A 15539-nucleotide genomic window follows, 5' to 3' on the forward strand; every position below is an offset into this window, starting at 1 on the left:
TTGAGGAGAAAATTTTCTTTGATGATACTTTGACTCCTATTTATGATGATTATAATGATAGTAGCCTTTTGGTACCACCTACTATGGAGAGTAAATTTGATTATGATTACAATATGCCTCCTATATTTGATAGCTACTTTGTTGAATTTGCTCCCACTACAACTAATAAAATTGATTATGCTTATGTGGAGAGTAATAATTTTATGCATGAGACTCATGATAAGAATGCTTTATGTGATAGTTATATTGTTGAGTTTGCTCATGATGCTACTGAAAGTTATTATGAGAGAGGAAAATATGGTTGTAGAAATTTTCATGTTACTAAAACACCTCTCTATGTGCTGAAATTTTTCAAGCTATACTTGTTTTATCTTCCTATGCTTGTTACTTTGCTCTTCATGAACTTGTTTATTTACAAGATTCCTATGCATAGGAAGCATGTTAGACTTAAATGTGTTTTGAATTTGCCTCTTGATGCTCTCTTTTGCTCCAAATACTATTTCTTGCGAGTGCATCATTAAAACTGCTGAGCCCATCTTAATGGCTATAAAGAAAGAACTTCTTGGGAGATAACCCATGTGTTATTTTGCTACAGTACTTTGTTTTATATTTGTGTCTTGGAAGTTGTTTACTACTGTAGCAACCTCTCCTTATCTTAGTTTTGTGTTTTGTTGTGCCAAGTAAAGTCTTTGATAGTAAAGTAAGTACTAGATTTGGATTACTGCGCAGTTCCAGATTTCTTTGCTGTCACGAATCTGGGTCTACCTCCCTGTAGGTAGCTCAGAAAATTAAGCCAATTTACGTGCATGATCCTCAGATATGTACGCAACTTTCATTCAATTTGAGCATTTTCATTTGAGCAAGTCTGGTGCCATTTTAAAATTCGTAAATACGAACTGTTCTGTTTTGACAGATTCGGCCTTTTATTTCGCATTGCCTCTTTTGCTATGTTGGATGAATTTCTTTGATCCACTAATGTCCAGTAGCATTATGCAATGTCCAAAAGTGTTAAGAATGATTGTGTCACCTCTGAATATGTTAATTTTTATTGTGCACTAACCCTCTAATGAGTTGTTTCGAGTTTGGTGTGGAGGAAGTTTTCAAGGATCAAGAGAGGAGTATGATGCAACATGATCAAGGAGAGTGAAAGCTCTAAGCTTGGGGATGCCCCGGTGGTTCACCCCTGCATATTCTAAGAAGACTCAAGCGTCTAAGCTTGGGGATGCCCAAGGCATCCCCTTCTTCATCGACAACATTATCAGGTTCCTCCCCTGAAACTATATTTTTATTCCATCACATCTTATGTGCTTTGCTTGGAGCGTCGGTTTGTTTTTGTTTTTGTTTTGTTTGAATAAATTGGATTACATCATGCTTGTGTGGGAGAGAGACACGCTCCGCTATAGCATATGGACAAGTATGTCCTTGGTTTCTACTCATAGTATTCATGGCGAAGTTTCTCCTTCGTTAAATTGTTATACGGTTGGAATTGGAAAATGATACATGTAGTAATTGCTATTAATGTCTTGGGTAATGTGATACTTGGCAATTGTTGTGCTCATGATTAATCTCTTGCATCATATGCTTTGCACCCATTAATGAAGAAATACATAGAGCATGCTAAAATTTGGTTTGCATATTTGGTTTCTCTAAGGTCTAGATAATTTCTAGTATTGAGTTTGAACAACAAGGAAGACGGTGTAGAGTCTTATAATGTTTTCAATATGTCTTTTATGTGAGTTTTGCTGCGCCGGTTCATCCTTTTGTTTGTTTCAAATAAGCCTTGCTAGCCTAAACCTTGTATCGAGAGGGAATACTTCTCATGCATCCAAAATACTTGAGCCAACCACTATGCCATTTGTGTCCACCATACCTACCTACTACATGGTATTTTCTGCCATTCCAAAGTAAATTGCTTGAGTGCTACCTTTAAAATTCCATCATTCACCTTTGCAATATATAGCTCATGGGACAAATAGCTTAAAAACTATTGTGGTATTGAATATGTAATTATGCATTTTATCTCTTATTAAGTGTAATCCCTAGGCCTTGTTCCTAAATACTGCTATCGCTGCTTGTTTACTGTTTTACTGCGTTACTACTGCTGCAATACCACCACCATCAACTACACGCCCGCAAGCTATTTTCTGGCACCGCTGCTACTGCTCATATTTATTCATACCACCTGTATTTCACTATCTCTTCGCCGAACTAGTGCACCTATTAGGTGTGTTGGGGACACAAGAGACTTCTTGCTTTGTGGTCGCAGGGTTGCATGAGAGGGATATCTTTGACCTCTTCCTCCCTGAGTTCGATAAACCTTGGGTGATCCACTTAAGGGAAAACTTGCTGCTGTTCTACAAACCTCTGCTCTTGGAGGCCCAACACTGTCTATAGGAAAAGGAGGGGGAAGTAGACATCAGTAATCCATTTAGTTGAGGAAAGATAGTTGGTGAGATCATTCGTAAGGTTAGAGCAGGGTAACTGACATGTTATAGCACAATAGAAGAGCTGCGAGTTTGATGTGAGTTCGGATCATTACCTCTGGAGCCTGACTGCTTTTCCTTCCGTAGTTCTCTTCTTTTTCCTACTACAAAGACTTGATGTACATTGATAATGGCAGTTGCGAGCCGATAACGTGTATGTAACCTCACTATATATAGCTCAAGTGCTAATCGCAAACGTCCAAAAATTTATTAACTATTGTTACATCAATAAAAACCATCCAAAGCCTACTTCCGCACATATTTGGCAGGCTGGTTACCATCTCCCGAACGGGTGCGACATTTCGCGTGCATATTTTTATAAGGCCGTACGCGTGTGGCACGTCTAGACGCTGTTTGAAACTAGCACCGCGTTGATTTGTTCTTGCTCACCGCACCCCAATTAATGCACATGCATGGTATCTGCAGCTACCAAACGCTGGTGACAAGGGCAGTTAGCCTCCACTCAATTGGCTAGATGTGGTGCTAATTTTTTCTACAGTTACATACAGACTGGCTAGACTTCGATAAATGTGAATGCATGTATCATTATGTACTTCACGTGTCCACAGAACGCGTCAATCAAGGCTGGCAGCGTGGAGCTCGGACAAGCCAGTGTCCACCGAAGTTGACGCCGAAAAAAACTTCACCTCATCGTATGTGTCTGTCATCTGAAAAGATAACGCTTCTGTTGAGCTGCCTTGATACTATCCGATTTTTTTTGATAATATGGGATCGGAACTTAGAACTTACGTCGTGGTCTATCTAACCATGTGTGTCTACTTAACATATTTTTTAATCCATCGTCCATTTTTTTTTTGCATGCACGAAAAAATAAGCTAACATGAAAATAGTCATGCATGTAAGTTCGAAGAATTTCAGGAGTTCCAATTATTACACGTGAGATAAATGCAGGAAATGATTGTAGTGGTAGTAAACATCCAATTGCAGGCTCCCCCTCGAACAGCCTAGTTTGGGAATAGGATGTCGCCTATAAAAACGTCTGATATTTATCACCAGCAAACATCAGATCATATATATAAGGCCTCAGAAAGGCAGAGACGACATGGAGATTGTTCGCCAACTCTTCTATGTGCACTCCTTCCATCCCATTGGACCTTGTAAATACATTCAGGTTTTTCAGTATGATGACTTAAGTAAACGTGCGTCTGTGATAGTCTAACTATATTTACCTCTCGTGAAGGCACTTCAAAACAACCAATACTGCCTCAGAATATGGCTCTCCAAGCGTTGCACCCTGGAAAAAATTTAAGCATAAAACTTCGGTAAAAATCAAACATGACGAGGTGCGTGGTCTCACCAATTTATGCAGTGTTGATCCAGGGGTGTAATCCTCCTCTGTATTATTAAAATATGGTGTGGGTGGTGGTTCAACGGTGGGATCAGTATCTTTCCATCCATCGGTCCTAATCCGAATTGCTGGCGCCGGGGTCAGGCCCTGCGTAGACGCGTGTGCGATTGCAAAAAATATTCGCAAAAATCGTAACAAAAAACACTACGACAAGCATTTTGACCTTACAACAGGTATTGCTCCACCCAAGAAATGCTTGAGCGCATTAACAGTGTGCCTTTCGATCTCTGCCACGTCAGCAGTCCTGGTGGCAAAAGTAAAATACGATGTAAAAGGGCTAACGAAAAAATGAAATTGTTTACAAAATGTGTTTTCCATCGGACGATGTTACCATTTTTAGTTACCTGCAGCTATTGGCTGATATGGACAGATAACCATCTATGATGCTTATGACGCCGGACAGAATGACTAAAATCGAAGGCTTATGACTCTACCCCTGTACTTACCTGTTAATATGGTTCGGCGAGATGTCTTCTTCTCGCAGTGATGGAAAATACCATAAAAATTTATTTTTGGTTAAACTTGACAACCCATGCATGTATTCATTTGTTACAAATGTGTAAGTCGTATGCGGTGAGTGTATTTCGAAACTTACTCCAAATCGAGCGAGCACGGGGCCGTCTGCTCCAAGCTGTAAATCCATGCTAGACGCAGCGTCATCGTCCTCTGGGGTGAACGCAAAGTTATCATAGACATTGTAATCTTCAAGCGGGTACAGACCTTGGTTGTGGTAATCCATTTAGTTGAGGAAAGATAGTTGGTGAGATCATTCGTAAGGTTAGAGCAGGGTAACTGACATGTTATAGAACAATAGAAGAGCTGCGAGTTTGATGTGAGTTCGGATCATTACCTCTGGAGCCTGGCTGCTTTTCCTTCCGTAGTTCTCTTCTTTTTCCTACTACGAAGACTTGATGTACATTGATAAAGGCAGCTGCGAGCCGACAACGTGTATGTAACCTCACTATATATAGCTCAAATGCTAATCGCAAATATCCAAAAATTTATTAACTATTGTTACATCAATAAAAACCATCCAAAGCCTACTTCCGCACATATTTGGCGGGCTGGTTACCATCTCCCGAACGGGTGCGACATTTCGCGTGCATATTTTTATAAGGCCATACACGTGTGGCCCGTCTAGACGTTGTTTGAAACTAGCACTGCGTTGATTTGTTCTTCCTCACCGCACCCCAATGAATGCACATGCATGGTATCTGCAGCTACCAAACGCTGGTGACAAGGGCAGCTAGCCTCCACTCAATTGGCTAGATGTGGTGCTAATTTTCCTAAACCCTACATACAAACTGGCTAGACTTCGATAAATGTGAATGCATGCATCATTATGTACTTCACGTGTCCACAGAACGCGTTAATCAAGGCGGGCAGCGTGGAGCTCGGACAAGCCAGTGTCCACCGAAGTTGACGCCGAAAAAAAACTTCACGTCATCGTATGTGTCTGTCATCTGAAAAGATAACACTTCTGATGAGCTTCCTTGATACTATCCGATTTTTTTTATAATATGGGAACTTAGAACTTACGCCGTGGTCTATCTAACCATGTGTGTCTACTTAACACATTTTTTAAATCCATCATCCACTTTTTTTGCATGCAGGAAAAAATAAGCTAACGTGAAAATAGTCATGCATATAAGTTCGAAGCATTCCAGGAGTTCCAATTATTACACGTGAGATAAATGCAGCAAATGATTGTACTGGTACTGAACATCCAATTGCATGCTCCCCCTCGAAGAGCCTTGTTTGGGAATAGGATGTCGCCTACAAGAACGTCTGATATTTCACCAGCAAACATCAGATCTTATAGATAAGGCCTCAGAAAGGCAGGGACGACGTGGAGATTGTTCGTCGGCTCTTCTATGTGCACTCCTTCCATCCCATTGGACCTTGTAAATACATTAAGGTTTTTTCAGTATGATGACTTAAGTAAATGTGCTTCTGTGATAATCTAACTATATTTACCTCTCGTGTAGGCACTTCAGAACAACCAATACTGCCTCAGAATATGGCTCTCCAACCGTTGCACCCTGGAATTTTTTTAAGCATAAAAGTTCGGTAAAAATCAAACATGACGAGCTGCGTGGTCTCACCAATTTATGCAGTGCTGATCCAGGGGTGTAATCCTCCTCTGTATTATTAAAATCTGGTGTGGGTGGTGGTTCAAAGGTGGGATCAGTATCTGTCCATCCATCGGTCCTAATCCGAATTGCTGGCGCCGGGGTCAGGCCCTGCGTAGATGCGTGTGCGATTGCAAAAAATATTCGCAAAAAGCGTAACAAAAAACACTACGACAAGCATTTTGACCTTACAGCAGGTATTGCTCCACCCAAGAAATGCTTGAGCGCATTAACAGTGTGTCTTTCGATCTCTTCCACGTCAGCAGTCCTGGGTGGCAAAAGTAAAATACGATGTAAAAGGGCTAACGAAAAAATGAAATTATTTACAAAATGTGTTTTCCATCGGACGATGTTACCATTTTTAGTTACCTGCAGCTATTGGCTGATATGGACAGATAACCATCTATGAAGCTTATGACGCCGGACAGAATGACTAAAATCGAAGGCTTATGACCCTATCCCTCTACTTACCTGTTAATATGGTGCTGCGAGATATCTTCTTCTCCCAGTGACGAAAACTGCCAAAAAAAAATATTTTTGCTTAAACTTTACAACACATGCATGTATCTGTTTGTTACAAATGTGTAAGCCGTATGCGGTGAGTGTATTTCAAAACTTACTCCAAATCGAGAGAGCACGGGGCCATCTGCTCCAAGCTGTAAATCCATGCTAGACGCAGGGTCATCGTCCTCTGGGGTGAACGCAAAGTTATCATAGACATTGTAATCTTCAAGCGGGGACAGATCTTGGTTGTGGTAATCCATTTAGTTGAGGAAAGATAGTTGGTGAGATCATTCGTAAGGTTAGGGCAGGGTAACTGACATGATATAGAACAATAGAAGAGCTGCGAGTTTGATGTGAGTTCGGATCATTACCTCTGGAGCCTGGCTGCTTTTCCTTCCGTAGTTCTCTTCTTTTTCCTACTACAAAGACTTGATGTACATTGATAATGGCAGTTGCGAGCCGACAACGTGTATGTAACCTCACTATATATAGCTCAAGTGCTAATCGCAAACGTCCAAAAATCTATTAACTATTGTTACATCAATAAAAATCATCCAAAGCCTACTTCCGCACATATTTGGCAGGCTGGTTACCATCTCCCGAACGGGTGCGACATTTCGCGTGCATATTTTTATAAGGCCGTACGCGTGTGGCACGTCTAGACGCTGTTTGAAACTAGCACCGCGTTGATTTGTTCTTGCTCACCGCACCCCAATTAATGCACATGCATGGTATCTGCAGCTACCAAACGCTGGTGACAAGGGCAGCTAGCCTCCACTCAATTGGCTAGATGTGGTGCTAATTTTTTCTACAGTTACATACAGACTGGCTAGACTTCGATAAATGTGAATGCATGTATCATTATGTACTTCACGTGTCCACAGAACGCGTCAATCAAGGCTGGCAGCGTGGAGCTCGGACAAGCCAGTGTCCACCGAAGTTGACGCCGAAAAAAACTTCACCTCATCGTATGTGTCTGTCATCTGAAAAGATAACGCTTCTGTTGAGCTGCCTTGATACTATCCGATTTTTTTTTGATAATATGGGATCGGAACTTAGAACTTACGTCGTGGTCTATCTAACCATGTGTGTCTACTTAACATATTTTTTAATCCATCGTCCACTTTTTTTTTTTGCATGCACTAAAAAATAAGCTAACATGAAAATAGTCATGCATATAAGTTCGAAGAATTTCAGGAGTTCCAATTATTACACGTGAGATAAATGCAGGAAATGATTGTAGTGGTAGTAAACATCCAATTGCAGGCTCCCCCTCGAAAAGCCTAGTTTGGGAATAGGATGTCGCCTATAAAAACGTCTGATATTTATCACCAGCAAACATCAGATCATATATATAAGGCCTCAGAAAGGCAGAGACGACATGGAGATTGTTCGCCAACTCTTCTATGTGCACTCCTTCCATCTCATTGGATCTTGTAAATACATTCAGGTTTTCCAGTATGATGACTTAAGTAAACGTGCGTCTGTGATAGTCTAACTATATTTACCTCTCGTGAAGGCACTTCAAAACAACCAATACTGCCTCAGAATATGGCTCTCCAAGCGTTGCACCCTGGAAAAAATTTAAGCATAAAACTTCGGTAAAAATCAAACATGACGAGGAGCGTGGTCTCACCAATTTATGCAGTGTTGATCCAGGGGTGTAATCCTCCTCTGTATTATTAAAATATGGTGTGGGTGGTGGTTCAACGGTGGGATCAGTATCTGTCCATCCATCGGTCCTAATCCGAATTGCTGGCGCCGGGGTCAGGCCCTGCGTAGACGCGTGTGCGATTGCAAAAAATATTCGCAAAAATCGTAACAAAAAACACTACGACAAGCATTTTGACCTTACAACAGGTATTGCTCCACCCAAGAAATGCTTGAGCGCATTAACAGTGTGCCTTTCGATCTCTGCCACGTCAGCAGTCCTGGTGGCAAAAGTAAAATACGATGTAAAAGGGCTAACGGAAAAATGAAATTGTTTACAAAATGTGTTTTCCATCGGACGATGTTACCATTTTTAGTTACCTGCAGCTATTGGCTGATATGGACAGATAACCATCTATGATGCTTATGACGCCGGACAGAATGACTAAAATCGAAGGCTTATGACTCTACCCCTGTACTTACCTGTTAATATGGTTCGGCGAGATGTCTTCTTCTCCCAGTGATGGAAACTGCCATAAAAATTTATTTTTGGTTAAACTTTACAACGCAAGCATGTATCCATTTGTTACAAATGTGTAAGCCGTATGCGGTAAGTGTATTTCGAAACTTACTCCAAATCGAGCGAGCACGGGGCCATCTGCTCCAAGATGTAAATCCATGCTAGACGCAGGGTCATCGTCCTCTGGGGTGAACGCAAAGTTATCATAGACATTGTAATCTTCAAGCGGGGACAGACCTTGGTTGTGGTAATCCATTTAGTTGAGGAAAGATAGTTGGTGAGATCATTCGTAAGGTTAGAGCAGGGTAACTGACATGTTATAGAACAATAGAAGAGCTGCGAGTTTGATGTGAGTTCGGATCATTACCTCTGGAGCCTGGCTGCTTTTCCTTCCGTAGTTCTCTTCTTTTTCCTACTACGAAGACTTGATGTACATTGATAATGGCAGTTGCGAGCCGACAACGTGTATGTAACCTCACTATATATAGCTCAAATGCTAATCGCAAACGTCCAAAAATTTATTAACTATTGTTACATCAATAAAAACCATCCAAAGCCTATTTCCGCACATATTTGGCGGGCTGGTTACCATCTCCCGAACGGGTGCGACATTCCGCGTGCATATATTTTTATAAGGCCGTATGCGTGTGGCCCGTCTAGACGTTGTTTGAAACTAGCACCGTGTTGATTTGTTCTTGCTCACCGCACCCCAATGAATGCACATGCATGTTATCTGCAGCTACCAAACGCTGGTGACAAGGGCAGCTAGCCTCCACTCAATTGGCTAGATGTGGTGCTAATTTTTTCTACAGTTACATACAGACTGGCTAGACTTCGATAAATGTGAATGCATGCATCATTATGTACTTCACGTGTCCACAGAACGCGTCAATCAAGGCTGGCATCGTGGAGCTCGGACAAGCCAGTGTCCACCGAAGTTGACGCCGAAAAAAAACTTCACCTCATCGTATGTGTGTGTCATCTGAAAAGATAACGCTTCTGTTGAGCTTCCTTGATACTATCCGATTTTTTTTTGATAATATGGGAACTTAGAACTTACGTCGTGGTCTATCTAACCATGTGTGTCTACTTAACACATTATTTTAATCCATCGTCCACTTTTTTTTACATGTAGGAAAAAATAAGCTAACGTGAAAATAGTCATGCATATAAGTTCGAAGAATTCCAGGAGTTCCAATTATTACACGTGAGATAAATGCAGGAAATGATTGTAGTGGTAGTAAACATCCAATTACATGCTCCCCCTCGAAGAGCCTAGTTTGGGAATAGGATATCGCCTACAAAAACGTCTGATATTTATCACCAGCAAACATCAGATCGTATAGATAAGGCCTCAGAAAGGCAGAGACGACATGGAGATTGTTCGCGAGCTCTTCTATGTGCACTCCTTCCATCCCATTGGACCTTGTAAATACATTCAGGTTTTTTCAGTATGATGACTTAAGTAAACGTGCGTCTGTGATAATCTAACTATATTTACCTCTCGTGTAGGCACTTCAGAACAACCAATACTGCCTCAAAATATGGCTCTAAAAAGGGTTGCACCCTGGAAATTTTTTAAGCATAAAACTTCGGTAAAAATCAAACATGACGAGCTGCATGGTCTCACCAATTTATGCAGTGCTGATCCATGGGTGTAATCCTCCTCTGTATTATTAAAATATGGTGTGGGTGGTGGTTCAACGGTGGGATCAGTATCTGTCCATCCATCGGTCCTAATCCGAATTGCTGGCGCCGGGGTCAGGCCCTGCGTAGATGCGTGTGCGATTGCAAAAAATATTCGCAAAAATCGTAACAAAAAACACTACGACAAGCATTTTGACCTTACAACAGGTATTTCTCCACCCAAGAAATGCTTGAGCGCATTAACAGTGTGCCTTTCGATCTCTGCCACGTCAGCAGTCCTGTGCGGCAAAAGTAAAATACGATGTAAAAGGGCTAACAAAAAATGTAATTGTTTACAAAATGTGTTTTCCATCGGACGATGTTACCATTTTTAGTTACCTGCAGCTATTGGCTGATATGGACAGATAACCATCTATGAAGCTTATGACGCCGGACAGAATGACTAAAATCGAAGGCTTATGACCCTATCACTGTACTTACTTGTTAATATGGTGGGGGGTGCTTATTATCCATAACATCGCAGAAAACTTGGAATGCCCATTGGAATGCCTCGATCGTTTCTTCCGTGAGAAAAACACCCCCGGAAATTGTATAGATTGGTGCGGTACGTCGTGTCGAAGGTAACAACATCCCCAAAAATGGCGTAGTTAGCCCTACCAGACCCATGACACCATAGAAGTGACTTAACTCTCTTCTAGTCGTCTAACTGCATTTTTACTACAAAAGAAGGGTCCTTTTTTGCATGGCAGAAAAATGGTTCAATGTTTTTGCCATGTCCCCGGCAATTGATTCTTGTCCTAACCGAGCACATAGATTCCTAACTGACTGCCTGCTAAATGGCACGTAAGAATTCTCCCCATGCAAACTACCTAATATAGAGCAAACCCGAACATTGTTTGCACGAAGGTGTCTGAGTAGGTCACGTGTTCTCAAGTCAAGCTGTGGGATTTCCATCATCGTTTTTCTCCACAGCTAGCAGATAATAAGTGCGTGTGCTCTTACACAAAAGTGATAACTACCCATGTTTCGCTATCTACCTTCCTAAGACGAATCATCGCAAGACAATCACACCGAGAGGTTCGTCGTGTGTTGCTCTTGTGGTGCCCCTACATAAAATGTAAACACATACGATGAATAAAAACGTATACTGAGCATCGTTTTGCCTCCGAAATAAAAATAAAAATAAAAACTCACGTACCTCGCAAGCACATAGAATGTCTTGCCTGGTCCTTGTTCCTGCTGAGCTGAGTTTATTTCGGCCGAAACGGATGCCGAAACCCTTCTCCCACGAATACATATTGTAGAACTCGTACGCTTCTTTGTATGGATTCAAAAGTCTTGCATGGTTCTAGGTTAAATACCTTACCGCCTTCCCTGGACCCATCGTCGCGTAAAACCCGCTCCACGACACCGTAGATTGAGGTGACAGGCATCCTCACACCGTCGGGTGACTTGTGCATGAAAAAGGAGAGTGTATTAAAGTTCGTATTACTACTAAAAATCTGGGGAGGGACGCACGACGAATTCAAATAAAAAACCTACTAACTAACCCTGGTTCGGGCATCGGGGTCGCCATTGGAGATAGGGAAGAGGATGTGTGCCTGTACAATGTAAGTGCCTACTAACATATATATAGGGGGCATGGTAGCCCTGGTGAAAATCTCTCTCGCGCTCGGTACAGTTCACGTCGATGTTTGCGCGGGAAACTTGCCTTCCTAAAAAATTGGTAAAGCAAAACGACTACACCTACCCTATCTGCCAAACCATCTTTTAGTGCAACTATGTTCCTACGAATGAACTGTGCACTTCAGAAAAAACTGAATGCCCCCGGCAGCGGTCTGACCTGCACATGACGAGACTACACCAGCTTTCTTTAGAGAAATTGACGCCTGCAATCAACAGTAACCTAGTACGTGAAACTCGCAGTCGCGTGTCTTGTACAGTACGCGTGCAAACACCTGGTCGGCGAATAAGTCTGCGCATGAAAACAAAAAAGCGCAGACGCATACAATGCTGGGGCCGGTAGGTGTCTATTAATGTGCTCTAAAGATCTGCTAGTTGGTGGGGACTAACATACTTCGCTTTAATGGTTTGAACTGTTCTGAGTACTCCAACTTCCTTCACATTTAATTAGATAACCAGACCACAACACTTAGGTTACTGATTGCATTGTTGCTATGTACATAAAATAACAACTTCCTAGTCTAATTTTTGCATCGAGCATTACAAAGCTGATTACGTAGCCAAGCTAATTCTCGCACAAGATGATTTCTATCTCTACTTCGGCTGCATCCACCTCCTGCGTGCGGGTGTTGATTGCCTGAATAAGCTTTGCTGCCGAGCTAATCAACCCGCAGTAAGAACAAGTGCAGCCCAGCACATTGCTTGCGGCCTGGCCAAGTAATCATAACTTTCGTGTGCTACCAGCAACATGAACACGAACAACTTGAAAGCTGCAGCTCCAATCCTAGCTGTTGCACGGTCTACGGTGCTTGCTCTTGGATCCTCGGCGTTGGACCTGTAACGGAACAAAAGGAAAATAGAACATGCTATTGTGTTTGCGAAGGCAGAGGATATAGGGATCTCTGATGTAATAGCTAAAGCAATGGTTGCAGCAGCTGCAATCGCTGCAGGGATGATGAACACCGCCATTTGTTTTACATCCAAACCAAATGCGGGGAAACGATGAGTTCGACAAATCTTTCAGCAACTGGAATATATGAAAAGTCTGCTGAATACAAACTATACATACCTTGTTGGGAGGGTCGCTCGACAACCTTGAAAAAACTTGCAGTTCCAGATGGCAATTGCGACAAGCCCCCTACAAGTTGAACTGGTCGCCTCGCCTATGTATATATATGCAATCTGACTACATTCAGCGCGTGCGGCCCGCTGTGGACTGCAAGTGATTTGCAGGTCTGGCCCTCATTAGTGCGTGCAGTTGATTCCATCTCCACCCGGTGGCACGAATCGCAAAGCGTGATCTGACGGTATCGGGAGGGGTGGTAGTGCCACCGGGTGGCAACACCTTATTTTGCTTATCATACTTGTTCTTCATTAAAGAACATGTTCTTCAAAAGTTATTCTTTTGAAGTATATGATAAGTAATCATTAACCATGTCATATAGTACTAAAACCAATAACTGTCCATTACATGTTAAGATTATACCAAATGCTATTATTTTGTGCTAGCTTTGTTATCGTTATGATATATTGCATTACTTGTTTATGATACCAAGTAATCAAACCTTAATAAGAAACTTGTTTGCGAACTATCTCTAAAAGTGCAACACACCCTAAACCAATCATACCAACTTACCAATCCTAAATCATCGGGATTAGGTCACGCTTAGCGCGATTGCATCTCATACTTATGCATTATTGCATCCTTGCCAATCTTTTAAACATCATCCTTACCGGACGATGATGCTATTTCAGAATTTGGAGTTATTGCGTATCGAAGACCTTGTCTGCATAATCTTGCAGTCAAGAAAGGCAAGTTCATCGCTTGCACATGTCAATTTTGAGTATTTTTACCAAATTACTTGCAAAGTACTATACTTATCACTCTTGCATGAAAAGCAAAAATGCTAATTTCATAACTATGAATATGACTATGTGGTGGGCAATGGAACCATGGTATGAGTACGGTGGAAGCTCCATTACAATGGGTTTGTATCCATCTAGGATTAACAACCAATGTCGTCCAGTGATTCTTGTGACGTAAGACTCGTGTTAACCATAAGATCTAGAGTGGGACGGAGTAGTCAATTGTGTTTCTTCCTCTCGTACATCAACGGATGTGCTTACCGTAGCAGTTGTATCTCGAGAGAACAACCGGTGTGTGGGGATCCCATGCTAATTCCCCACGGCAATGCGGTCTATGATGGGTTGCAACGACCAGCGAAGGTATCGAGGTCGCAAAACCTGATAGTAGTCGAGGTCGGATGGTATCCAATAGATACGCTGACCGGCGAGGACCCAAGGTTGGAATTGCAACAAAGGGTGGGTGTGCAAGGTCACGAAGGAATACAATATTGACTAGGACCTTATACCGGGCCTCACACCATGGAAGTGTGGACGGGTTGCGCGCTCGGTTGGCACCAATGTTAAGATCTCTTATGGGTAAAGCAACACACATCTGCAGAGTGTAACAAATCGTGACATGTCACTCCCTGTTTCGGGATTTGGAACTGTGAACGTTGCCGGAAAGGAACTCCATTAAGTTCTAGACACCCGGTGAATGCTGACGGACATAGCCACTCAGAATAAAAGTAACCTTTTGAAGAAATGATTACAAAAACCTGCATTACCTTGGACCTTCTGATCCATGGTTGTAGCTAGTGCATTAAACACCTCTTTCCTATAATGAACTTGTTGAGTACGCTCGTACTCATCCCACCTTAAATCCCTAGCTTAGATATGGAGGCATCAAAGAAGGATCTACAGTGCAACTCGAAGACCGAGGAGTCAACAACTACTTCAAGGGACAGGAACCTGCCAGAAGAGTCATATACCACATCCAGCATGGAGAAAACCTAGATTAGCAGTAGAAGGGAACTAGCTCCCTAATCCTAGCTCCTCTTTAGCTAGAATCTAGTCATAATCTCTGTAGCTAGTCAAATCCTCTATAAATAGAGCTCGTGATAAGATTAGACTACGAGTCATTCTTCTGGAGATTATTTGCAGTTTTACCTTATTGTAAAGTAGGAGGTTGTGTTGATCTTCTGTAAAGAGTCAGTGTTGTAATTATATAGACATGCCTTGGACCCACATATATTTCTGTTGTACCACTCTGAGCAATGTAATACTAGTGGAACGGTATTTCATTGGTGTTATGTCAACGACTTGCATACTACACCATGCAGTGATCTGCTGGATCACCACAGTAAGTCCACTCCTTTCAGTATACTCCTCCAAGTATATGACATACCTTTTCTTGGTTTTGCTTGGAGTACCTTCCCATCTGGAAAATATTTTGCTATTAGAACTTCCAAGCATAGCTAAGTTAAAATGATGTATACTCCTGAATCCCAAGCCACCACAATTTTTTTGGGTAGAGTCATCCTTTCCCGGCTAACCCAATGCATGCCATTTTCTTTTTCTACCTGGCTCCACCAATACCTGCATATCATGGAGCTCAACTGATCACAAAACTTTTGGTTAAATCAAAACATGCCATTTCATAGACTGGCACTGCTTGTGCTACTGCTTTAATTAGGATTTACTTGCCA

The 15539-nt window shown here is 41.9% G+C and overlaps 3 long non-coding RNA genes across 4 annotated transcripts; all 3 read right to left on the bottom strand.

Moving 5' to 3' along the window:
• Positions 1–2976: 2976 nt before the first annotated feature.
• Positions 2977–3887, bottom strand: LOC139834159 (uncharacterized). The gene is made up of 3 exons (XR_011749589.1): positions 3802–3887; positions 3674–3738; positions 2977–3598 (listed from the first exon to the last, which is right to left on the bottom strand). It is a non-coding gene; the product is annotated as an uncharacterized lncRNA (long non-coding RNA).
• Positions 3888–5397: 1510 nt separating this feature from the next.
• LOC139833479 (uncharacterized) lies at positions 5398–6432 on the bottom strand. 2 transcript variants are annotated; one of them, XR_011749301.1, is made up of 4 exons: positions 6177–6432; positions 5958–6095; positions 5830–5894; positions 5398–5753 (listed from the first exon to the last, which is right to left on the bottom strand). It is a non-coding gene; the product is annotated as an uncharacterized lncRNA (long non-coding RNA). The 2 variants fall into 2 exon arrangements; XR_011749300.1 differs by having other exon boundaries at positions 5958–6432.
• A 1543-nt stretch (positions 6433–7975) lies between these two features.
• On the bottom strand, positions 7976–8422 carry LOC139829993 (uncharacterized). Its single transcript, XR_011747979.1, has 3 exons — positions 8344–8422; positions 8125–8262; positions 7976–8061 (listed from the first exon to the last, which is right to left on the bottom strand). It is a non-coding gene; the product is annotated as an uncharacterized lncRNA (long non-coding RNA).
• Between the last annotated feature and the right edge of the window lie 7117 nt (positions 8423–15539).

Source organism: Lolium perenne, chromosome 7, assembly GCF_019359855.2.
Source record: "Lolium perenne isolate Kyuss_39 chromosome 7, Kyuss_2.0, whole genome shotgun sequence".
Classification (NCBI taxonomy): domain Eukaryota; kingdom Viridiplantae; phylum Streptophyta; class Magnoliopsida; order Poales; family Poaceae; genus Lolium; species Lolium perenne.